Source organism: Pseudorasbora parva, chromosome 6, assembly GCF_024679245.1.
Source record: "Pseudorasbora parva isolate DD20220531a chromosome 6, ASM2467924v1, whole genome shotgun sequence".
Taxonomy (NCBI): domain Eukaryota; kingdom Metazoa; phylum Chordata; class Actinopteri; order Cypriniformes; family Gobionidae; genus Pseudorasbora; species Pseudorasbora parva.
Window position 1 is genome coordinate 47472353 of NC_090177.1, and position 19522 is coordinate 47491874.

The 19522-nt window shown below is 45.8% G+C and overlaps 53 non-coding genes across 53 annotated transcripts; all 53 read left to right on the plus strand.

Moving 5' to 3' along the window:
• Positions 1-167: 167 nt before the first annotated feature.
• Positions 168-249, plus strand: trnas-uga (transfer RNA serine (anticodon UGA)). Its single transcript has one exon. It is a non-coding gene; the product is annotated as a tRNA-Ser (tRNA).
• A 174-nt stretch (positions 250-423) lies between these two features.
• On the plus strand, positions 424-505 carry trnas-uga (transfer RNA serine (anticodon UGA)). The gene has a single exon. It is a non-coding gene; the product is annotated as a tRNA-Ser (tRNA).
• A 364-nt stretch (positions 506-869) lies between these two features.
• Positions 870-951, plus strand: trnas-cga (transfer RNA serine (anticodon CGA)). Its single transcript has one exon. It is a non-coding gene; the product is annotated as a tRNA-Ser (tRNA).
• A 177-nt stretch (positions 952-1128) lies between these two features.
• On the plus strand, positions 1129-1210 carry trnas-uga (transfer RNA serine (anticodon UGA)). The gene has a single exon. It is a non-coding gene; the product is annotated as a tRNA-Ser (tRNA).
• Positions 1211-1386: 176 nt separating this feature from the next.
• Positions 1387-1468, plus strand: trnas-uga (transfer RNA serine (anticodon UGA)). Its single transcript has one exon. It is a non-coding gene; the product is annotated as a tRNA-Ser (tRNA).
• A 125-nt stretch (positions 1469-1593) lies between these two features.
• Positions 1594-1675, plus strand: trnas-uga (transfer RNA serine (anticodon UGA)). Its single transcript has one exon. It is a non-coding gene; the product is annotated as a tRNA-Ser (tRNA).
• A 363-nt stretch (positions 1676-2038) lies between these two features.
• trnas-cga (transfer RNA serine (anticodon CGA)) lies at positions 2039-2120 on the plus strand. The gene has a single exon. It is a non-coding gene; the product is annotated as a tRNA-Ser (tRNA).
• A 435-nt stretch (positions 2121-2555) lies between these two features.
• Positions 2556-2637, plus strand: trnas-uga (transfer RNA serine (anticodon UGA)). Its single transcript has one exon. It is a non-coding gene; the product is annotated as a tRNA-Ser (tRNA).
• A 176-nt stretch (positions 2638-2813) lies between these two features.
• Positions 2814-2895, plus strand: trnas-uga (transfer RNA serine (anticodon UGA)). The gene has a single exon. It is a non-coding gene; the product is annotated as a tRNA-Ser (tRNA).
• A 176-nt stretch (positions 2896-3071) lies between these two features.
• On the plus strand, positions 3072-3153 carry trnas-uga (transfer RNA serine (anticodon UGA)). The gene has a single exon. It is a non-coding gene; the product is annotated as a tRNA-Ser (tRNA).
• A 364-nt stretch (positions 3154-3517) lies between these two features.
• Positions 3518-3599, plus strand: trnas-cga (transfer RNA serine (anticodon CGA)). The gene has a single exon. It is a non-coding gene; the product is annotated as a tRNA-Ser (tRNA).
• Positions 3600-3775: 176 nt separating this feature from the next.
• Positions 3776-3857, plus strand: trnas-uga (transfer RNA serine (anticodon UGA)). The gene has a single exon. It is a non-coding gene; the product is annotated as a tRNA-Ser (tRNA).
• Positions 3858-4033: 176 nt separating this feature from the next.
• Positions 4034-4115, plus strand: trnas-cga (transfer RNA serine (anticodon CGA)). Its single transcript has one exon. It is a non-coding gene; the product is annotated as a tRNA-Ser (tRNA).
• A 364-nt stretch (positions 4116-4479) lies between these two features.
• On the plus strand, positions 4480-4561 carry trnas-cga (transfer RNA serine (anticodon CGA)). Its single transcript has one exon. It is a non-coding gene; the product is annotated as a tRNA-Ser (tRNA).
• Positions 4562-4738: 177 nt separating this feature from the next.
• trnas-uga (transfer RNA serine (anticodon UGA)) lies at positions 4739-4820 on the plus strand. The gene has a single exon. It is a non-coding gene; the product is annotated as a tRNA-Ser (tRNA).
• Positions 4821-4997: 177 nt separating this feature from the next.
• Positions 4998-5079, plus strand: trnas-uga (transfer RNA serine (anticodon UGA)). Its single transcript has one exon. It is a non-coding gene; the product is annotated as a tRNA-Ser (tRNA).
• A 174-nt stretch (positions 5080-5253) lies between these two features.
• On the plus strand, positions 5254-5335 carry trnas-uga (transfer RNA serine (anticodon UGA)). Its single transcript has one exon. It is a non-coding gene; the product is annotated as a tRNA-Ser (tRNA).
• Positions 5336-5699: 364 nt separating this feature from the next.
• trnas-cga (transfer RNA serine (anticodon CGA)) lies at positions 5700-5781 on the plus strand. The gene has a single exon. It is a non-coding gene; the product is annotated as a tRNA-Ser (tRNA).
• A 177-nt stretch (positions 5782-5958) lies between these two features.
• Positions 5959-6040, plus strand: trnas-uga (transfer RNA serine (anticodon UGA)). The gene has a single exon. It is a non-coding gene; the product is annotated as a tRNA-Ser (tRNA).
• Positions 6041-6216: 176 nt separating this feature from the next.
• Positions 6217-6298, plus strand: trnas-uga (transfer RNA serine (anticodon UGA)). Its single transcript has one exon. It is a non-coding gene; the product is annotated as a tRNA-Ser (tRNA).
• A 125-nt stretch (positions 6299-6423) lies between these two features.
• On the plus strand, positions 6424-6505 carry trnas-uga (transfer RNA serine (anticodon UGA)). The gene has a single exon. It is a non-coding gene; the product is annotated as a tRNA-Ser (tRNA).
• A 363-nt stretch (positions 6506-6868) lies between these two features.
• On the plus strand, positions 6869-6950 carry trnas-cga (transfer RNA serine (anticodon CGA)). The gene has a single exon. It is a non-coding gene; the product is annotated as a tRNA-Ser (tRNA).
• A 435-nt stretch (positions 6951-7385) lies between these two features.
• trnas-uga (transfer RNA serine (anticodon UGA)) lies at positions 7386-7467 on the plus strand. Its single transcript has one exon. It is a non-coding gene; the product is annotated as a tRNA-Ser (tRNA).
• Positions 7468-7643: 176 nt separating this feature from the next.
• Positions 7644-7725, plus strand: trnas-uga (transfer RNA serine (anticodon UGA)). The gene has a single exon. It is a non-coding gene; the product is annotated as a tRNA-Ser (tRNA).
• Positions 7726-7901: 176 nt separating this feature from the next.
• On the plus strand, positions 7902-7983 carry trnas-uga (transfer RNA serine (anticodon UGA)). Its single transcript has one exon. It is a non-coding gene; the product is annotated as a tRNA-Ser (tRNA).
• A 364-nt stretch (positions 7984-8347) lies between these two features.
• trnas-cga (transfer RNA serine (anticodon CGA)) lies at positions 8348-8429 on the plus strand. Its single transcript has one exon. It is a non-coding gene; the product is annotated as a tRNA-Ser (tRNA).
• Positions 8430-8603: 174 nt separating this feature from the next.
• Positions 8604-8685, plus strand: trnas-uga (transfer RNA serine (anticodon UGA)). Its single transcript has one exon. It is a non-coding gene; the product is annotated as a tRNA-Ser (tRNA).
• A 176-nt stretch (positions 8686-8861) lies between these two features.
• On the plus strand, positions 8862-8943 carry trnas-uga (transfer RNA serine (anticodon UGA)). The gene has a single exon. It is a non-coding gene; the product is annotated as a tRNA-Ser (tRNA).
• Positions 8944-9119: 176 nt separating this feature from the next.
• On the plus strand, positions 9120-9201 carry trnas-uga (transfer RNA serine (anticodon UGA)). The gene has a single exon. It is a non-coding gene; the product is annotated as a tRNA-Ser (tRNA).
• A 363-nt stretch (positions 9202-9564) lies between these two features.
• On the plus strand, positions 9565-9646 carry trnas-cga (transfer RNA serine (anticodon CGA)). The gene has a single exon. It is a non-coding gene; the product is annotated as a tRNA-Ser (tRNA).
• Positions 9647-9947: 301 nt separating this feature from the next.
• Positions 9948-10029, plus strand: trnas-cga (transfer RNA serine (anticodon CGA)). Its single transcript has one exon. It is a non-coding gene; the product is annotated as a tRNA-Ser (tRNA).
• A 435-nt stretch (positions 10030-10464) lies between these two features.
• trnas-uga (transfer RNA serine (anticodon UGA)) lies at positions 10465-10546 on the plus strand. The gene has a single exon. It is a non-coding gene; the product is annotated as a tRNA-Ser (tRNA).
• A 621-nt stretch (positions 10547-11167) lies between these two features.
• On the plus strand, positions 11168-11249 carry trnas-cga (transfer RNA serine (anticodon CGA)). The gene has a single exon. It is a non-coding gene; the product is annotated as a tRNA-Ser (tRNA).
• A 177-nt stretch (positions 11250-11426) lies between these two features.
• On the plus strand, positions 11427-11508 carry trnas-uga (transfer RNA serine (anticodon UGA)). Its single transcript has one exon. It is a non-coding gene; the product is annotated as a tRNA-Ser (tRNA).
• A 176-nt stretch (positions 11509-11684) lies between these two features.
• Positions 11685-11766, plus strand: trnas-uga (transfer RNA serine (anticodon UGA)). Its single transcript has one exon. It is a non-coding gene; the product is annotated as a tRNA-Ser (tRNA).
• Positions 11767-11942: 176 nt separating this feature from the next.
• trnas-uga (transfer RNA serine (anticodon UGA)) lies at positions 11943-12024 on the plus strand. The gene has a single exon. It is a non-coding gene; the product is annotated as a tRNA-Ser (tRNA).
• Positions 12025-12388: 364 nt separating this feature from the next.
• On the plus strand, positions 12389-12470 carry trnas-cga (transfer RNA serine (anticodon CGA)). Its single transcript has one exon. It is a non-coding gene; the product is annotated as a tRNA-Ser (tRNA).
• Positions 12471-13164: 694 nt separating this feature from the next.
• Positions 13165-13246, plus strand: trnas-uga (transfer RNA serine (anticodon UGA)). Its single transcript has one exon. It is a non-coding gene; the product is annotated as a tRNA-Ser (tRNA).
• Positions 13247-13609: 363 nt separating this feature from the next.
• trnas-cga (transfer RNA serine (anticodon CGA)) lies at positions 13610-13691 on the plus strand. The gene has a single exon. It is a non-coding gene; the product is annotated as a tRNA-Ser (tRNA).
• A 177-nt stretch (positions 13692-13868) lies between these two features.
• Positions 13869-13950, plus strand: trnas-uga (transfer RNA serine (anticodon UGA)). The gene has a single exon. It is a non-coding gene; the product is annotated as a tRNA-Ser (tRNA).
• Positions 13951-14126: 176 nt separating this feature from the next.
• Positions 14127-14208, plus strand: trnas-uga (transfer RNA serine (anticodon UGA)). The gene has a single exon. It is a non-coding gene; the product is annotated as a tRNA-Ser (tRNA).
• Positions 14209-14526: 318 nt separating this feature from the next.
• trnas-uga (transfer RNA serine (anticodon UGA)) lies at positions 14527-14608 on the plus strand. The gene has a single exon. It is a non-coding gene; the product is annotated as a tRNA-Ser (tRNA).
• Positions 14609-14784: 176 nt separating this feature from the next.
• trnas-uga (transfer RNA serine (anticodon UGA)) lies at positions 14785-14866 on the plus strand. The gene has a single exon. It is a non-coding gene; the product is annotated as a tRNA-Ser (tRNA).
• Positions 14867-15042: 176 nt separating this feature from the next.
• Positions 15043-15124, plus strand: trnas-uga (transfer RNA serine (anticodon UGA)). Its single transcript has one exon. It is a non-coding gene; the product is annotated as a tRNA-Ser (tRNA).
• A 364-nt stretch (positions 15125-15488) lies between these two features.
• Positions 15489-15570, plus strand: trnas-cga (transfer RNA serine (anticodon CGA)). The gene has a single exon. It is a non-coding gene; the product is annotated as a tRNA-Ser (tRNA).
• Positions 15571-16005: 435 nt separating this feature from the next.
• Positions 16006-16087, plus strand: trnas-uga (transfer RNA serine (anticodon UGA)). The gene has a single exon. It is a non-coding gene; the product is annotated as a tRNA-Ser (tRNA).
• Positions 16088-16263: 176 nt separating this feature from the next.
• Positions 16264-16345, plus strand: trnas-uga (transfer RNA serine (anticodon UGA)). Its single transcript has one exon. It is a non-coding gene; the product is annotated as a tRNA-Ser (tRNA).
• Positions 16346-16709: 364 nt separating this feature from the next.
• On the plus strand, positions 16710-16791 carry trnas-cga (transfer RNA serine (anticodon CGA)). Its single transcript has one exon. It is a non-coding gene; the product is annotated as a tRNA-Ser (tRNA).
• A 177-nt stretch (positions 16792-16968) lies between these two features.
• On the plus strand, positions 16969-17050 carry trnas-uga (transfer RNA serine (anticodon UGA)). Its single transcript has one exon. It is a non-coding gene; the product is annotated as a tRNA-Ser (tRNA).
• A 176-nt stretch (positions 17051-17226) lies between these two features.
• Positions 17227-17308, plus strand: trnas-uga (transfer RNA serine (anticodon UGA)). Its single transcript has one exon. It is a non-coding gene; the product is annotated as a tRNA-Ser (tRNA).
• A 1327-nt stretch (positions 17309-18635) lies between these two features.
• Positions 18636-18717, plus strand: trnas-uga (transfer RNA serine (anticodon UGA)). The gene has a single exon. It is a non-coding gene; the product is annotated as a tRNA-Ser (tRNA).
• Positions 18718-19081: 364 nt separating this feature from the next.
• On the plus strand, positions 19082-19163 carry trnas-cga (transfer RNA serine (anticodon CGA)). Its single transcript has one exon. It is a non-coding gene; the product is annotated as a tRNA-Ser (tRNA).
• A 176-nt stretch (positions 19164-19339) lies between these two features.
• On the plus strand, positions 19340-19421 carry trnas-cga (transfer RNA serine (anticodon CGA)). The gene has a single exon. It is a non-coding gene; the product is annotated as a tRNA-Ser (tRNA).
• The last annotated feature ends 101 nt before the right edge of the window (positions 19422-19522 follow it).

Genomic DNA, 19522 nt, shown 5'->3' on the forward strand with positions numbered 1-19522 from the left:
TCTGTTTGCTACAAGCATTTTTTTCTTTCAGGTGCTTTGTTTGAGCTCATTATCTTCTCTAACTTCATATGCAGAACACATCTAAATTTTGTAGCTGGATGCTTTGTACCTGGTGTACTCTACCCTACACATCCAGCCAAAAAATAGCATGCTGCTTACCAAATGTGGTAGTCGTGGCCGAGAGGTTAAGGCGATGGACTTGAAATCCATTGGGGTCTCCCCGCGCAGGTTCGAACCCTGCCGACTACGTGATACTTTGTCTGTTTCCTCCAAGTATTGTGTCTTTGAGAAGCTTTGTTTGAGTTCAATGTCTTCTAACTTCAGGTGCAGCACACATCCAGATTTTGTAGCTGGATGCATTCTACCTGGTGTACTCTACCCTACACATTCAGCCAAAAAATAGCATGCTGCTCACTAAACGGGGTAGTCGTGGCCGAGAGGTTAAGGCGATGGACTTGAAATCCATTGGGGTCTCCCCGCGCAGGTTCGAACCCTGCCGACTACGTGATGCTTTGTTTGCTTCAAGCGTTAGGTCGTGAAGCAACTTTGTTTAAGCATATTTTCATCTCTAACTTCAGATTCAGCACACATCTAGAATTTCCAGCTGGATTAATTTTTCCTGGTGTACTGTACCCTTCACATCCAGTCTAGAAAATAGCATCCTACTTTCTGAATGACATTGTTGTGGCCAAGAGGTTAAGGTGATTGACTTGAAATCCATTGGGTTTTACCTGCGCAGGTTAAAACCCTGCTGTCTACTCTATCTTCAGGTGCAGCACACATCTAGATTTTATAGCTGGGTGCATTGTACCTGGTGAACTCTAGCCTACACTTCCAGCCAAAAAATAGCATGCTGCTCACTAAATGGGGTAGTCGTGGCCGAGAGGTTAAGGCGATGGACTCGAAATCCATTGGGGTTTCCCCGCGCAGGTTCGAATCCTGCTGACTACGTGGTGGTTTGTCTGTTTGCTAAATGCATTTTTTCTTTCAGGAGCTTTGTTTGAGCTCATTGTCTTCTCTAACTTCAGATGCAGCACACATCTAAATTTTGTAGCCGGGTCCATTCAACCTGGTGTAATCTACCCTTTACATCCAGCCAAAAAAATAGCATGCTGCTCAATAAATGGGGTAGTCATGGCCGAGAGGTTAAGGCGATGGACTTGAAATCCATTGGGGTCTCCCCGCGCAGGTTCAAACCCTGCCGACTACGTGGTGGTTTGTCTATTTGCTACAAGCATTTTTTCTTTCAGGTGCTTTGTTTGAGCTCATTATCTTCTCTAACTTCATATGCAGAACACATCTAAATTTTGTAGCTGGATGCATTCTACCTGGTGTACTCTACCCTACACATCCAGCCAAAAAATAGCATGCTGCTCACTAAACGGGGTAGTCGTGGCCGAGAGGTTAAGGCGATGGACTTGAAATCCATTGGGGTCTCCCCGCGCAGGTTCGAACCCTGCCGACTACGTGATACTTTGTCTGTTTCCTCCAAGCATTGTGTCTTTGAGGAGCTTTGTTTGAGTTCAATGTCTTCTCTAACTTCAGGTGCAGCACACATCCAGCCAAAAAATAGCATGCTGCTCACTAAACGGGGTAGTCGTGGCCGAGAGGTTAAGGCGATGGTCTTGAAATCCATTGGGGTCACCCCGCGCAGGTTCGAACCCTGCCGACTACGTGATGCTTTGTTTGCTTCAAGCATTAGGTCGTGAAGCATCTTTTTTGAGCACATTTTCATCTCTAACTTCAGATTCAGCACACATCTAGATATTCTAGCTGGGTTAATTTTTCCTGGTGTACTGTACCCTTCACATCCAGTCTAGAAAATAGCATCCTACTTTCTGAATGACATTGTTGTGGCCAAGAGGTTAAGGTGATTGACTTGAAATCCATTGGGTTTTACCTGCGCAGGTTAAAACCCTGCTGTCTACTCTATCTTCAGGTGCAGCACACATCTAGATTTTATAGCTGGGTGCATTGTACCTGGTGAACTCTAGCCTACACATGCAGGCAAAAAATAGCATGCAGCTCACTAAATGGGGTAGTCGTGGCCGAGAGGTTAAGGCGTTGGACTCGAAATCCATTGGGGTTTCCCCGCGCAGGTTCGAACCCTGCCGACTACGTGGTGGTTTGTCTGTTTGCTACATGCATTTTTTCTTTCAGGAGCTTTGTTTGAGCTCATTGTCTTCTCTAACTTCAGATGCAGCACACATCTAAATTTTGTAGCCGGGTCCATTCTACCTGGTGTAATCTACCCTTTACATCCAGCCAAAAAAATAGCATGCTGCTCAATAAATGGGGTAGTCGTGGCCGAGAGGTTAAGGCGATGGACTTGAAAGCCATTGGGGTTTCCCCGCACAGGTTCAAACCCTGCCGACTACGTGGTGGTTTGTCTGTTTGCTACAAGCATTTTTTCTTTCAGGTGCTTTGTTTGAGCTCATTATCTTCTCTAACTTCATATGAAGAACACATCTAAATTTTGTAGCTGGATGCTTTGTACCTGGTGTACTCTACCCTACACATCCAGCCAAAAAATAGCATGCTGCTTACCAAATGTGGTAGTCGTGGCCGAGAGGTTAAGGCGATGGACTTGAAATCCATTGGGGTCTCCCCGCGCAGGTTCGAACCCTGCCAACTACGTGATACTTTGTCTGTTTCCTCCAAGTATTATGTCTTTGAGAAGCTTTGTTTGAGTTCAATGTCTTCTCTAACTTCAGGTGCAGCACACATCCAGATTTTGTAGCTGGATGAATTCTACCTGGTGTACTCTACCCTACACATTCAGCCAAAAAATAGCATGCTGCTCACTAAACGGGGTAGTCGTGGCCGAGAGGTTAAGGCGATGGACTTGAAATCCATTGGGGTCTCCCCGCGCAGGTTTGAACCCTGCCGACTACGTGATACTTTGTCTGTTTCCTCCAAGCATTGAGTCTTTGAGGAGCTTTGTATGAGATCAATGTCTTCTCTAACTTCAGGTGCAGCACACATCCAGATTTTGTAGCTGGATGAATTCTACCTGGTGTACTCTACCCTACACATTCAGCCAAAAAATAGCATGCTGCTCACTGAACGGGGTAGTCGTGGCCGAGAGGTTAAGGCGATGGACTTGAAATCCATTGGGGTCTCCCCGCGCAGGTTCGAACCCTGCCGACTACGTGATGCTTTGTTTGCTTCAAGCATTAGGTCGTGAAGTATCTTTTTTTGAGCACATTTTCATCTCTAACTTCAGATTCAGCACACATCTAGATATTCTAGCTGGGTTAATTTTTCCTGGTGTACTGTACCCTTCACATCCAGTCTAGAAAATAGCATCCTACTTTCTGAATGACATTGTTGTGGCCAAGAGGTTAAGGTGATTGACTTGAAATCCATTGGGTTTTACCTGCGCAGGTTAAAACCCTGCTGTCTACTCTATCTTCAGGTGCAGCACACATCTAGATTTTATAGCTGGGTGCATTGTACCTGGTGAACTCTAGCCTACACATCCAGCCAAAAAATAGCATGCTGCTCACTAAATGGGGTAGACGTGGCCGAGAGGTTAAGGCGATGGACTCGAAATCCATTGGGGTTTCCCTGCGCAGGTTCGAACCCTGCTGACTACGTGGTGGTTTGTCTGTTTGCTACAAGCATTTTTTCTTTCAGGAGCTTTGTTTGAGCTCATTGTCTTCTCTAACTTCAGATGCAGCACACATCTAAATTTTGTAGCTGGATGCTTTGTACCTGGTGACCTCTACCCTTCACATCAAGCCAAAAAATATCATCCTGCTCGCTAAATGGGGTAGTCGTGGCCGAGAGGTTAAGGCGATGGACTTGAAATCCATTGAGGTCTCCCCGCGCAGGTTCGAACCCTGCCGACTACGTGATACTTTGTCTGTTTCCTCCGAGCATTGTGTCTTTGAGGAGCTTTGTTTGAGTTCAATGTCTTCTCTAACTTCAGGTGCAGCACACATCCAGATTTTGTAGCTGGATGAATTCTACCTGGTGTACTCTACCCTACACATCCAGCCAAAAAATAGCATGCTGCTCACTAAATGGGGTAGTCGTGGCCGAGAGGTTAAGGCGATGGACTCGAAATCCATTGGGGTTTCCCTGCGCAGGTTCGAACCCTGCCGACTACGTGGTGGTTTGTTTGCTTCAAGCGTCAGGTCGTGAAGCATCTTTTTTTGAGCACATTTTCATCTCTAACTTCAGATTCAGCACACATCTAGATATTCTAGCTGAGTTAATTTTTCCTGGTGTACTGTACCCTTCACATCCAGTCTAGAAAATAGCATCCTACTTTCTGAATGACATTGTTGTGGCCAAGAGGTTAAGGTGATTGACTTGAAATCTATTGGGTTTTACCTGCGCAGGTTAAAACCCTGCTGTCTACTCTATCTTCAGGTGCAGCACACATCTAGATTTTATAGCTGGGTGCATTGTACCTGGTGAACTCTAGCCTACACATCCAGCCAAAAAATAGCATGCTGCTCACTAAATGGGGTAGTCGTGGCCGAGAGGTTAAGGCGATGGACTCGAAATCCATTGGGGTTTCCCCGCGCAGGTTCGAACCCTGCCGACTACGTGGTGGTTTGTCTGTTTGCTACATGCATTTTTTCTTTCAGGAGCTTTGTTTGAGCTCATTGTCTTCTCTAACTTCAGATGCAGCACACATCTAAATTTTGTAGCCGGGTCCATTCTACCTGGTGTAATCTACCCTTTACATCCAGCCAAAAAAATAGCATGCTGCTCAATAAATGGGGTAGTCGTGGCCGAGAGGTTAAGGCGATGGACTTGAAATCCATTGGGGTTTCCCCGCGCAGGTTCAAACCCTGCCGACTACGTGGTGGTTTGTCTGTTTGCTACAAGCATTTTTTTCTTTCAGGTGCTTTGTTTGAGCTCATTATCTTCTCTAACTTCATATGCAGAACACATCTAAATTTTGTAGCTGGATGCTTTGTACCTGGTGTACTCTACCCTACACATCCAGCCAAAAAATAGCATGCTGCTTACCAAATGTGGTAGTCGTGGCCGAGAGGTTAAGGCGATGGACTTGAAATCCATTGGGGTCTCCCCGCGCAGGTTCGAACCCTGCCGACTACGTGATACTTTGTCTGTTTCCTCCAAGTATTGTGTCTTTGAGAAGCTTTGTTTGAGTTCAATGTCTTCTAACTTCAGGTGCAGCACACATCCAGATTTTGTAGCTGGATGCATTCTACCTGGTGTACTCTACCCTACACATTCAGCCAAAAAATAGCATGCTGCTCACTAAACGGGGTAGTCGTGGCCGAGAGGTTAAGGCGATGGACTTGAAATCCATTGGGGTCTCCCCGCGCAGGTTCGAACCCTGCCGACTACGTGATGCTTTGTTTGCTTCAAGCGTTAGGTCGTGAAGCAACTTTGTTTAAGCATATTTTCATCTCTAACTTCAGATTCAGCACACATCTAGAATTTCCAGCTGGATTAATTTTTCCTGGTGTACTGTACCCTTCACATCCAGTCTAGAAAATAGCATCCTACTTTCTGAATGACATTGTTGTGGCCAAGAGGTTAAGGTGATTGACTTGAAATCCATTGGGTTTTACCTGCGCAGGTTAAAACCCTGCTGTCTACTCTATCTTCAGGTGCAGCACACATCTAGATTTTATAGCTGGGTGCATTGTACCTGGTGAACTCTAGCCTACACTTCCAGCCAAAAAATAGCATGCTGCTCACTAAATGGGGTAGTCGTGGCCGAGAGGTTAAGGCGATGGACTCGAAATCCATTGGGGTTTCCCCGCGCAGGTTCGAATCCTGCTGACTACGTGGTGGTTTGTCTGTTTGCTAAATGCATTTTTTCTTTCAGGAGCTTTGTTTGAGCTCATTGTCTTCTCTAACTTCAGATGCAGCACACATCTAAATTTTGTAGCCGGGTCCATTCAACCTGGTGTAATCTACCCTTTACATCCAGCCAAAAAAATAGCATGCTGCTCAATAAATGGGGTAGTCATGGCCGAGAGGTTAAGGCGATGGACTTGAAATCCATTGGGGTCTCCCCGCGCAGGTTCAAACCCTGCCGACTACGTGGTGGTTTGTCTATTTGCTACAAGCATTTTTTCTTTCAGGTGCTTTGTTTGAGCTCATTATCTTCTCTAACTTCATATGCAGAACACATCTAAATTTTGTAGCTGGATGCATTCTACCTGGTGTACTCTACCCTACACATCCAGCCAAAAAATAGCATGCTGCTCACTAAACGGGGTAGTCGTGGCCGAGAGGTTAAGGCGATGGACTTGAAATCCATTGGGGTCTCCCCGCGCAGGTTCGAACCCTGCCGACTACGTGATACTTTGTCTGTTTCCTCCAAGCATTGTGTCTTTGAGGAGCTTTGTTTGAGTTCAATGTCTTCTCTAACTTCAGGTGCAGCACACATCCAGCCAAAAAATAGCATGCTGCTCACTAAACGGGGTAGTCGTGGCCGAGAGGTTAAGGCGATGGTCTTGAAATCCATTGGGGTCACCCCGCGCAGGTTCGAACCCTGCCGACTACGTGATGCTTTGTTTGCTTCAAGCATTAGGTCGTGAAGCATCTTTTTTGAGCACATTTTCATCTCTAACTTCAGATTCAGCACACATCTAGATATTCTAGCTGGGTTAATTTTTCCTGGTGTACTGTACCCTTCACATCCAGTCTAGAAAATAGCATCCTACTTTCTGAATGACATTGTTGTGGCCAAGAGGTTAAGGTGATTGACTTGAAATCCATTGGGTTTTACCTGCGCAGGTTAAAACCCTGCTGTCTACTCTATCTTCAGGTGCAGCACACATCTAGATTTTATAGCTGGGTGCATTGTACCTGGTGAACTCTAGCCTACACATGCAGGCAAAAAATAGCATGCAGCTCACTAAATGGGGTAGTCGTGGCCGAGAGGTTAAGGCGTTGGACTCGAAATCCATTGGGGTTTCCCCGCGCAGGTTCGAACCCTGCCGACTACGTGGTGGTTTGTCTGTTTGCTACATGCATTTTTTCTTTCAGGAGCTTTGTTTGAGCTCATTGTCTTCTCTAACTTCAGATGCAGCACACATCTAAATTTTGTAGCCGGGTCCATTCTACCTGGTGTAATCTACCCTTTACATCCAGCCAAAAAAATAGCATGCTGCTCAATAAATGGGGTAGTCGTGGCCGAGAGGTTAAGGCGATGGACTTGAAAGCCATTGGGGTTTCCCCGCACAGGTTCAAACCCTGCCGACTACGTGGTGGTTTGTCTGTTTGCTACAAGCATTTTTTCTTTCAGGTGCTTTGTTTGAGCTCATTATCTTCTCTAACTTCATATGAAGAACACATCTAAATTTTGTAGCTGGATGCTTTGTACCTGGTGTACTCTACCCTACACATCCAGCCAAAAAATAGCATGCTGCTTACCAAATGTGGTAGTCGTGGCCGAGAGGTTAAGGCGATGGACTTGAAATCCATTGGGGTCTCCCCGCGCAGGTTCGAACCCTGCCAACTACGTGATACTTTGTCTGTTTCCTCCAAGTATTATGTCTTTGAGAAGCTTTGTTTGAGTTCAATGTCTTCTCTAACTTCAGGTGCAGCACACATCCAGATTTTGTAGCTGGATGAATTCTACCTGGTGTACTCTACCCTACACATTCAGCCAAAAAATAGCATGCTGCTCACTAAACGGGGTAGTCGTGGCCGAGAGGTTAAGGCGATGGACTTGAAATCCATTGGGGTCTCCCCGCGCAGGTTTGAACCCTGCCGACTACGTGATACTTTGTCTGTTTCCTCCAAGCATTGAGTCTTTGAGGAGCTTTGTATGAGATCAATGTCTTCTCTAACTTCAGGTGCAGCACACATCCAGATTTTGTAGCTGGATGAATTCTACCTGGTGTACTCTACCCTACACATTCAGCCAAAAAATAGCATGCTGCTCACTGAACGGGGTAGTCGTGGCCGAGAGGTTAAGGCGATGGACTTGAAATCCATTGGGGTCTCCCCGCGCAGGTTCGAACCCTGCCGACTACGTGATGCTTTGTTTGCTTCAAGCATTAGGTCGTGAAGTATCTTTTTTTGAGCACATTTTCATCTCTAACTTCAGATTCAGCACACATCTAGATATTCTAGCTGGGTTAATTTTTCCTGGTGTACTGTACCCTTCACATCCAGTCTAGAAAATAGCATCCTACTTTCTGAATGACATTGTTGTGGCCAAGAGGTTAAGGTGATTGACTTGAAATCCATTGGGTTTTACCTGCGCAGGTTAAAACCCTGCTGTCTACTCTATCTTCAGGTGCAGCACACATCTAGATTTTATAGCTGGGTGCATTGTACCTGGTGAACTCTAGCCTACACATCCAGCCAAAAAATAGCATGCTGCTCACTAAATGGGGTAGACGTGGCCGAGAGGTTAAGGCGATGGACTCGAAATCCATTGGGGTTTCCCTGCGCGGGTTCGAACCCTGCCGACTACGTGGTGGTTTGTCTGTTTGCTACAAGCATTTTTTCTTTCAGGAGCTTTGTTTGAGCTCATTGTCTTCTCTAACTTCAGATGCAGCACACATCTAAATTTTGTAGCTGGATGCTTTGTACCTGGTGACCTCTACCCTTCACATCAAGCCAAAACAGCATGCTGCTCGCTAAATGGGGTAGTCGTGGCCGAGAGGTTAAGGCGATGGACTTGAAATCCATTGGGGTCTCCCCGCGCAGGTTCGAACCCTGCCGACTACGTGATACTTTGTCTGTTTCCTCCAAGCATTGTGTCTTTGAGGAGCTTTGTTTGAGTTCAATGTCTTCTCTAACTTCAGGTGCAGCACACATCCAGATTTTGTAGCTGGATGCATTCCACCTGGTGTACTCTACCCTACACATCCAGCCAAAAAATAGCATGCTGCTCACTAAACGGGGTAGTCGTGGCCGAGAGGTTAAGGCGATGGACTTGAAATCCATTGGGGTCTCCCCGCGCAGGTTCGAACCCTGCCGACTACGTGATACTTTGTCTGTTTCCTCCAAGCATTGTGTCTTTGAGGAGCTTTGTTTGAGTTCAATGTCTTCTCTAACTTCAGGTGCAGCACACATCCAGCTATTGTAGCTGGATGCATTCTACCTGGTGTGCTCTACCCTACACATCCAGCCAAAAAATAGCATGCTGCTCACTAAACGGGGTAGTCGTGGCTGAGAGGTTAAGGCGATGGTCTTGAAATCCATTGGGGTCACCCCGCGCAGGTTCGAACCCTGCCGACTACGTGATGCTTTGTTTGCTTCAAGCATTAGGTCGTGAAGCATCTTTTTTGAGCACATTTTCATCTCTAACTTCAGATTCAGCACACATCTAGATATTCTAGCTGGGTTAATTTTTCCTGGTGTACTGTACCCTTCACATCCAGTCTAGAAAATAGCATCCTACTTTCTGAATGACATTGTTGTGGCCAAGAGGTTAAGGTGATTGACTTGAAATCCATTGGGTTTTACCTGCGCAGGTTAAAACCCTGCTGTCTACTCTATCTTCAGGTGCAGCACACATCTAGATTTTATAGCTGGGTGCATTGTACCTGGTGAACTCTAGCCTACACTTCCAGCCAAAAAATAGCATGCTGCTCACTAAATGGGGTAGTCGTGGCCGAGAGGTTAAGGCGATGGACTCGAAATCCATTGGGGTTTCCCCGCGCAGGTTCGAACCCTGCTGCCTACTCTAACTTCAGATTCAGCACACATCTAGAATTTCCAGCTGGATTAATTTTTTCTGGTGTACTGTACCCTTCACATCCAGTCTAGAAAATAGCATCCTACTTTCTGAATGACATTGTTGTGGCCAAGAGGTTAAGGTGATTGACTTGAAATCCATTGGGTTTTACCTGCGCAGGTTAAAACCCTGCTGCCTACTCTATCTTCAGGTGCAGCACACATCTAGATTTTATAGCTGGGTGCATTGTACCTGGTGAATTCTAGCCTACACTTCCAGCCAAAAAATAGCATGCTGCTCACTAAATGGGGTAGTCGTGGCCGAGAGGTTAAGGCGATGGACTCGAAATCCATTGGGGTTTCCCCGCGCAGGTTCGAACCCTGCCGACTACGTGGTGGTTTGTCTGTTTGCTAAATGCATTTTTTCTTTCAGGAGCTTTGTTTGAGCTCATTGTCTTCTCTAACTTCAGATGCAGCACACATCTAAATTTTGTAGCCGGGTCCATTCAACCTGGTGTAATCTACACTTTACATCCAGCCAAAAAAATAGCATGCTGCTCAATAAATGGGGTAGTCATGGCCGAGAGGTTAAGGCGATGGACTTGAAATCCATTGGGGTCTCCCCACGCAGGTTCAAACCCTGCCGACTACGTGGTGGTTTGTCTATTTGCTACAAGCATTTTTTCTTTCAGGTGCTTTGTTTGAGCTCATTATCTTCTCTAACTTCATATGCAGAACACATCTAAATTTTGTAGCTGGATGCATTCTACCTGGTGTACTCTACCCTACACATCCAGCCAAAAAATAGCATGCTGCTCACTAAACGGGGTAGTCGTGGCCGAGAGGTTAAGGCGATGGACTTGAAATCCATTGGGGTCTCCCCGCGCAGGTTCGAACCCTGCCGACTACGTGATACTTTGTCTGTTTCCTCCAAGCATTGTGTCTTTGAGGAGCTTTGTTTGAGTTCAATGTCTTCTCTAACTTCAGGTGCAGCACACATCCAGATATTGTAGCTGGATGCATTCTACCTGGTGTGCTCTACCCTACACATCCAGCCAAAAAATAGCATGCTGCTCACTAAACGGGGTAGTCGTGGCCGAGAGGTTAAGGCGATGGTCTTGAAATCCATTGGGGTCACCCTGCGCAGGTTCGAACCCTGCCGACTACGTGATGCTTTGTTTGCTTCAAGCATTAGGTCGTGAAGCATCTTTTTTGAGCACATTTTCATCTCTAACTTCAGATTCAGCACACATCTAGATATTCTAGCTGGGTTAATTTTTCCTGGTGTACTGTACCCTTCACATCCAGTCTAGAAAATAGCATCCTACTTTCTGAATGACATTGTTGTGGCCAAGAGGTTAAGGTGATTGACTTGAAATCCATTGGGTTTTACCTGCGCAGGTTAAAACCATGCTGTCTACTCTATCTTCAGGTGCAGCACACATCTAGATTTTATAGCTGGGTTCATTGTACCTGGTGAACTCTAGCCTACACATGCAGGCAAAAAATAGCATGCAGCTCACTAAATGGGGTAGTCGTGGCAGAGAGGTTAAGGCGTTGGACTCGAAATCCATTGGGGTTTCCCCGCGCAGGTTCGAACCCTGCCGACTACGTGGTGGTTTGTCTGTTTGCTACATGCATTTTTTCTTTCAGGAGCTTTGTTTGAGCTCATTGTCTTCTCTAACTTCAGATGCAGCACACATCTAAATTTTGTAGCCGGGTCCATTCTACCTGGTGTAATCTACCCTTTACATCCAGCCAAAAAAATAGCATGCTGCTCAATAAATGGGGTAGTCGTGGCCGAGAGGTTAAGGCGATGGACTTGAAATCCATTGGGGTTTCCCCGCGCAGGCTCAAACCCTGCCGACTACGTGGTGGTTTGTCTGTTTGCTACAAGCATTTTTTCTTTCAGGTGCTTTGTTTGAGCTCATTATCTTCTCTAACTTCATATGCAGAACACATCTAAATTTTGTAGCTGGATGCTTTGTACATGGTGTACTCTACCCTACACATCCAGCCAAAAAATAGCATGCTGCTTACCAAATGTGGTAGTCGTGGCCGAGAGGTTAAGGCGATGGACTTGAAATCCATTGGGGTCTCCCCGCGCAGGTTCGAACCCTGCCGACTACGTGATACTTTGTCTGTTTCCTCCAAGTATTGTGTCTTTGAGAAGCTTTGTTTGAGTTCAATGTCTTCTCTAACTTCAGGTGCAGCACACATCCAGATTTTGTAGCTGGATGCATTCTACCTGGTGTACTCTACCCTACACATTCAGCCAAAAAATAGCATGCTGCTCACTAAACGGGGTAGTCGTGGCCGAGAGGTTAAGGCGATGGACTTGAAATCCATTGGGGTCTCCCCGCGCAGGTTCGAACCCTGCCGACTACGTGATGCTTTGTTTGCTTCAAGCGTTAGGTCGTGAAGCAACTTTGTTTAAGCATATTTTCATCTCTAACTTCAGATTCAGCACACATCTAGAATTTCCAGCTGGATTAATTTTTCCTGGTGTACTGTACCCTTCACATCCAGTCTAGAAAATAGCATCCTACTTTCTGAATGACATTGTTGTGGCCAAGAGGATAAGGTGATTGACTTGAAATCCATTGGGTTTTACCTGCGCAGGTTAAAACCCTGCTGTCTACTCTATCTTCAGGTGCAGCACACATCTAGATTTTATAGCTGGGTGCATTGTACCTGGTGAACTCTAGCCTACACTTCCAGCCAAAAAATAGCATGCTGCTCACTAAATGGGGTAGTCGTGGCCGAGAGGTTAAGGCGATGGACTCGAAATCCATTGGGGTTTCCCCGCGCAGGTTCGAATCCTGCCGACTACGTGGTGGTTTGTCTGTTTGCTAAATGCATTTTTTCTTTCAGGAGCTTTGTTTGAGCTCATTGTCTTCTCTAACTTCAGATGCAGCACACATCTAAATTTTGTAGCCGGGTCCATTCAACCTGGTGTAATCTACCCTTTACATCCAGCCAAAAAAATAGCATGCTGCTCAATAAATGGGGTAGTCATGGCCGAGAGGTTAAGGCGATGGACTTTAAATCCATTGGGGTCTCCCCGCGCAGGTTCAAACCCTGCCGACTACGTGGTGGTTTGTCTATTTGCTACAAGCATTTTTTCTTTCAGGTGCTTTGTTTGAGCTCATTATCTTCTCTAACTTCATATGCAGAACACATCTACATTTTGTAGCTGGATGCATTCTACCTGGTGTACTCTACCCTACACATCCAGCCAAAAAATAGCATGCTGCTCACTAAACGGGGTAGTCGTGGCCGAGAGGTTAAGGCGATGGACTTGAAACCCCATTGGGGTCTCCCCGCGCAGGTTCGAACCCTGCCGACTACGTGATACTTTGTCTGTTTCCTCCAAGCATTGTGTCTTTGAGGAGCTTTGTTTGAGTTCAATGTCTTCTCTAACTTCAGGTGCAGCACACATCCAGATATTGTAGCTGGATGCATTCTACCTGGTGTGCTCTACCCTACACATCCAGCCAAAAAATAGCATGCTGCTCACTAAACGGGGTAGTCGTGGCCGAGAGGTTAAGGCGATGGTCTTGAAATCCATTGGGGTCACCCCGCGCAGGTTCGAACCCTGCCGACTACGTGATGCTTTGTTTGCTTCAAGCATTAGGTCGTGAAGCAACTTTTTTGAGCACATTTTCATCTCTAACTTCAGATTCAGCACACATCTAGATATTCTAGCTGGGTTAATTTTTCCTGGTGTACTGTACCCTTCACATCCAGTCTAGAAAATAGCATCCTACTTTCTGAATGACATTGTTGTGGCCAAGAGGTTAAGGTGATTGACTTGAAATCCATTGGGTTTTACCTGCGCAGGTTAAAACCCTGCTGTCTACTCTATCTTCAGGTGCAGCACACATCTAGATTTTATAGCTGGGTGCATTGTACCTGGTGAACTCTAGCCTACACATGCAGCCAAAAAATAGCATGCAGCTCACTAAATGGGGTAGTCGTGGCCGAGAGGTTAAGGCGTTGGACTCGAAATCCATTGGGGTTTCCCCGCGCAGGTTCGAACCCAGCCGACTACGTGGTGGTTTGTCTGTTTGCTACATGCATTTTTTCTTTCAGGAGCTTTGTTTGAGCTCATTGTCTTCTCTAACTTCAGATGCAGTACACATCTAAATTTTGTAGCCGGGTCCATTCTACCTGGTGTAATCTACCCTTTACATCCAGCCAAAAAAATAGCATGCTGCTCAATAAATGGGGTAGTCGTGGCCGAGAGGTTAAGGCGATGGACTTGAAATCCATTGGGGTTTCCCCGCGCAGGTTCAAACCCTGCCGACTACGTGGTGGTTTGTCTGTTTGCTACAAGCATTTTTTCTTTCAGGTGCTTTGTTTGAGATCATTATCTTCTCTAACTTCATATGAAGAACACATCTAAATTTTGTAGCTGGATGCTTTTTACCTGGTGTACTCTACCCTACACATCCAGCCAAAAAATAGCATGCTGCTTACCAAATGTGGTAGTCGTGGCCGAGAGGTTAAGGCGATGGACTTGAAATCCATTGGGGTCTCCCTGCGCAGGTTCGAACCCTGCCGACTACGTGATACTTTGTCTGTTTCCTCCAAGTATTGTGTCTTTGAGAAGCTTTCTACTCTATCTTCAGGTGCAGCACACATCTAGATTTTATAGCTGGGTGCATTGTACCTGGTGAACTCTAGCCTACACTTCCAGCCAAAAAATAGCATGCTGCTCACTAAATGGGGTAGTCATTTTTTCTTTCAGGAGCTTTGTTTGAGCTCATTGTCTTCTCTAACTTCAGGTGCAGCACACATCTAAATTTTGTAGCCGGGTCCATTCTACCTGGTGTAATCTACCCTTTACATCCAGCCAAAAAAATAGCATGCTGCTCAATAAATGGGGTAGTCGTGGCCGAGAGGTTAAGGCGATGGACTTGAAATCCATTGGGGTTTCACCGCGCAGGTTCAAACCCTGCCGACTACGTGGTGGTTTGTCTGTTTGCTACAAGCATTTTTTCTTTCAGGTGCTTTGTTTGAGCTCATTATCTTCTCTAACTTCATATGCAGAACACATCTAAATTTTGTAGCTGGATGCTTTGTACCTGGTGTACTCTACCCTACACATCCAGCCAAAAAATAGCATGCTGCTTACCAAATGTGGTAGTCGTGGCCGAGAGGTTAAGGCGATGGACTTGAAATCCATTGGGGTCTCCCCGCGCAGGTTCGAACCCTGCCGACTACGTGATACTTTGTCTGTTTCCTCCAAGTATTGTGTCTTTGAGAAGCTTTGTTTGAGTTCAATGTCTTCTCTAACTTCAGGTGCAGCACACATCCAGATTTTGAAGCTGGATGCATTCTACCTGGTGTACTCTACCCTACACATTCAGCCAAAAAATAGCATGCTGCTCACTAAACGGGGTAGTTGTGGCCGAGAGGTTAAGGCGATGGACTTGAAATCCATTGGGGTCTCCCCGCGCAGGTTCGAACCCTGCCGACTACGTGATGCTTTGTTTGCTTCAAGCGTTAGGTCGTGAAGCAACTTTGTTTAAGCATATTTTCATCTCTAACTTCAGATTCAGCACACATCTAGAATTTCCAGCTGGATTAATTTTTCCTGGTGTACTGTACCCTTCACATCCAGGCTAGAAAATAGCATCCTACTTTCTGAATGACATTGTTGTGGCCAAGAGGTTAAGGTGATTGACTTGAAATCCATTGGGTTTTACCTGCGCAGGTTAAAACCCTGCTGTCTACTCTATCTTCAGGTGCAGCACACATCTAGATTTTATAGCTGGGTGCCTTGTACCTGGTGAACTCTAGCCTACACTTCCAGCCAAAAAATAGCATGCTGCTCACTAAATGCGGTAGTCGTGGCCGAGAGGTTAAGGCGATGGACTCGAAATCCATTGGGGTTTCCACGCGCAGGTTCGAACCCTGCCGACTACGTGGTGGTTTGTCTGTTTGCTAAATGCATTTTTTCTTTCAGGAGCTTTGTTTGAGCTCATTGTCTTCACTAACTTCAGATGCAGCACACATCTAAATTTTGTAGCCGGGTCCATTCAACCTGGTCTAATCTACCCTTTACATCCAGCCAAAAAAATAGCATGCTGCTCAATAAATGGGGTAGTCATGGCTGAGAGGTTAAGGCGATGGACTTGAAATCCATTGGGATCTCCCCGCGCAGGTTCAAACCCTGCCGACTATGTGGTGGTTTGTCTATTTGCTACAAGCATTTTTTCTTTCAGGTGCTTTGTTTGAGCTCATTATCTTCTCTAACTTCATATGCAGAACACATCTAAATTTTGTAGCTGGATGCTTTGTACCTGGTGTACGCTACCCTACACATCCAGCCAAAAAATAGCATGCTGCTTTCCAAATGTGGTAGTCGTGGCCGAGAGGTTAAGGCGATGGACTTGAAATCCATTGGGGTCTCCCCGCGCAGGTTCGAACCCTGCCGACTACGTGATACTTTGTCTGTTTCCTCCAATTATTGTGTCTTTGAGAAGCTTTGTTTGAGTTCAATGTCTTCTCTAAATTCATGTGCAGCACACATCCAGATCTTGTAGCTGGATGCATTCTACCTGGTGTACTCTACCCTACACATTCAGCCAAAAAATAGCATGCAGCTCACTAAACGGGGTAGTCGTGGCCGAGAGGTTAAGGCGATGGACTTGAAATCCATTGGGGTCTCCCCGCGCAGGTTCGAACCCTGCCGACTACGTGATGCTTTGTTTGCTTCAAGCATTAGGTCGTGAAGCAACTTTGTTTGAGCACATTTTCATCTCTAACTTCAGATTCAGCACACATCTAGATTTTCCAGCTCGGTTAATTTTTCCTGGTGTACTGTACCCTTCACATCCAGTCTAGAAAATAGCATCCTACTTTCTGAATGACATTGTTGTGGCCAAGAGGTTAAGGTGATTGACTTGAAATCCATTGGGTTTTACCTGCGCAGGTTAAAACCCTGCTGTCTACTCTATCTTCAGGTGCAGCACACATCTAGATTTTATAGCTGGGTGCATTGTACCTGGTGAACTCTAGCCTACACATCCAGCCAAAAAATAGCATGCTGCTCACTAAATGGGGTAGACGTGGCTGAGAGGTTAAGGCGATGGACTCGAAATCCATTGGGGTTTCCCCGCGCAGGTTCGAACCCTGCCGACTACGTGGTGGTTTATCTGTTTGCTACATGCATTTTTTCTTTCAGGAGCTTTGTTTGAGCTCATTGTCTTCTCTAACTTCAGATGCAGCACACATCTAAATTTTGTAGCCTGGTCCATTCTACCTGGTGTAATCTACCCTTTACATCCAGCCAAAAAAATTGCATGCTGCTCAATAAATGGGGTAGTCGTGGCCGAGAGGTTAAGGCGATGGACTTGAAATCCATTGGGGCTTCCCCGCGCAGGTTCAAACCCTGCCGACTACGTGGTGGTTTGTCTGTTTGCTACAAGCATTTTTTCTTTCAGGTGCTTTGTTTGAGCTCATTATCTTCTCTAACTTCATATGCAGAACACATCTAAATTTTGTAGCTGGATGCTTTGTACCTGGTGTACTCTACCCTACACATCCAGCCAAAAAATAGCATGCTGCTTACCAAATGTGGTAGTCGTGGCCGAGAGGTTAAGGCGATGGACTTGAAATCCATTGGGGTCTCCCCGCGCAGGTTCGAACCCTGCCGACTACGTGATACTTTGTTTGTTTCCTCCAAGTATTGTGTCTTTGAGAAGCTTTGTTTGAGTTCAATGTCTTCTCTAACTTCAGGTGCAGCACACATCCAGATTTTGTAGCTGGATGAATTCTACCTGGTGTACTCTACCCTACACATTCAGCCAAAAAATAGCATGCTGCTCACTAAACAGGGTAGTCATGGCCGAGAGGTTAAGGCGATGGACTTGAAATCCATTGGGCTCTCCCCGCGCAGGTTCGAACCCTGCCGACTACGTGATGCTTTGTTTGCTTCAAGCATTAGGTTGTGAAGCAACTTTGTTTAAGCACATTTTCATCTCTAACTTCAGATTCAGCATACATCTAGATTTTCCAGCTGGGTTAAATTTTCCTGGTGTAATGTGCCCTTCACATCCAGTCTAGAAAATAGCATCCTACTTTCTGAATCACATTGTTGTGGCCAAGAGGTTAAGGTGATTGACTTGAAATCCATTGGGTTTTACCTGCGCAGGTTAAAACCCTGCTGTCTACTCTATCTTCAGGTGCAGCACACATCTAGATTTTGTAGCTGTTTGCATTGTACCTGGTGTACTCTACCCTTCACATCCAGCCAAAAAAATAGCATGCTACTTGCTAAATGGGATAGTCGTGGCCGAAAGGTTAAAGCGATGGACTTGAAATCCATTGGGGTCTCCCCGCGCAGGTTCGAACCCTGCCAACTACGTGATGCTTCGTTTGCTTCAAGCGTTAGGTCGTGAAGCAACTTTGTTTAAGCACATTTTCATCTCTAACTTCAGATTCAGCACACATCTAGAATTTCCAGCTGGGTTAATTTTTCCTGGTGTACTGTACCCTTCACATCCAGTCTAGAAAATAGCATCCTACTTTCTGAATGACATTGTTGTGGCCAAGAGGTTAAGGTGATTGACTTGAAATCCATTGGGTTTTACCTGCGAAGGTTAAAACCCTGCTGTCTACTCTATCTTCAGGTGCAGCACACATCTAGATTTTATAGCTGGGTGCATTGTACCTGGTGAACTCTAGCCTACACATCCAGCCAAAAAATAGCATGCTGCTCCCTAAATGGGCTAGACGTGGCCGAGAGGTTAAGGCGATGGACTCGACATCCATTGGGGTTTCCCTGCGCAGGTTCGAACCCTGCTGACTACGTGGTGGTTTGTCTGTTTCCTCCAAGCATTGTGTCTTTGAGGAGCTTTGTTTGAGTTCAATGTCTTCTCTAACTTCAGGTGCAGCACACATCCAGATTTTGTAGCTGGATGCATTCTACCTGGTGTACTCTACCCTACACATCCAGCCAAAAAATAGCATGCTGCTCACTAAACGGGGTAGTCGTGGCCGAGAGGTTAAGGCGATGGACTTGAAATCCATTGAGGTTTCCCTGCGCAGGTTCGAACCCTGCCGACTACGTGGTGGTTTGTTTGCTTCAAGCATTAGGTCGTGAAGCATCTTTTTTTGAGCACATTTTCATCTCTAACTTCAGATTCAGCACACATCTAGATATTCTAGCTGGGTTAATTTTTCCTGGTGTACTGTACCCTTCACATCCAGTCTAGAAAATAGCATCCTACTTTCTGAATGACATTGTTGTGGCCAAGAGGTTAAGGTGATTGACTTGAAATCCATTGGGTTTTACCTGCGCAGGTTAAAACCCTGCTGTCTACTCTATCTTCAGTTGCAGCACACATCTAGATTTTATAGCTGGGTGCATTGTACCTGTTGAACTCTAGCCTACACATCCAGCCAAAAAATAATATGCTGCTCACTAAATGGGGTAGTCGTGGCCGAGAGGTTAAGGCGATGGACTCGAAATCCAATGGGGGTTCCCTGCGCAGGTTCGAACCCTGCCGACTACGTGGTGGTTTGTCTGTTTGCTACATGCATTTTTTCTTTCAGGAGCTTTGTTTGAGCTCATTGTCTTCTCTAACTTCAGATGCAGCACACATCTAAATTTTGTAGCTGGATGCTTTGTACCTGGTGACCTCTACCCTTCACATCAAGCCAAAAAATAGCATGCTGCTCGCTAAATGGGGTAGTCTTGGCCGAGAGGTTAAGGCGATGGACTCGAAATCCATTGGGGTTTCCCTGCGCAGGTTCGAACCCTGCCGACTACGTGGTGGTTTGTTTGCTTCAAGCATTAGGTCGTGAAGCATCTTTTTTTGAGCACATTTTCATCTCTAACTTCAGATTCAGCACACATCTAGATATTCTAGCT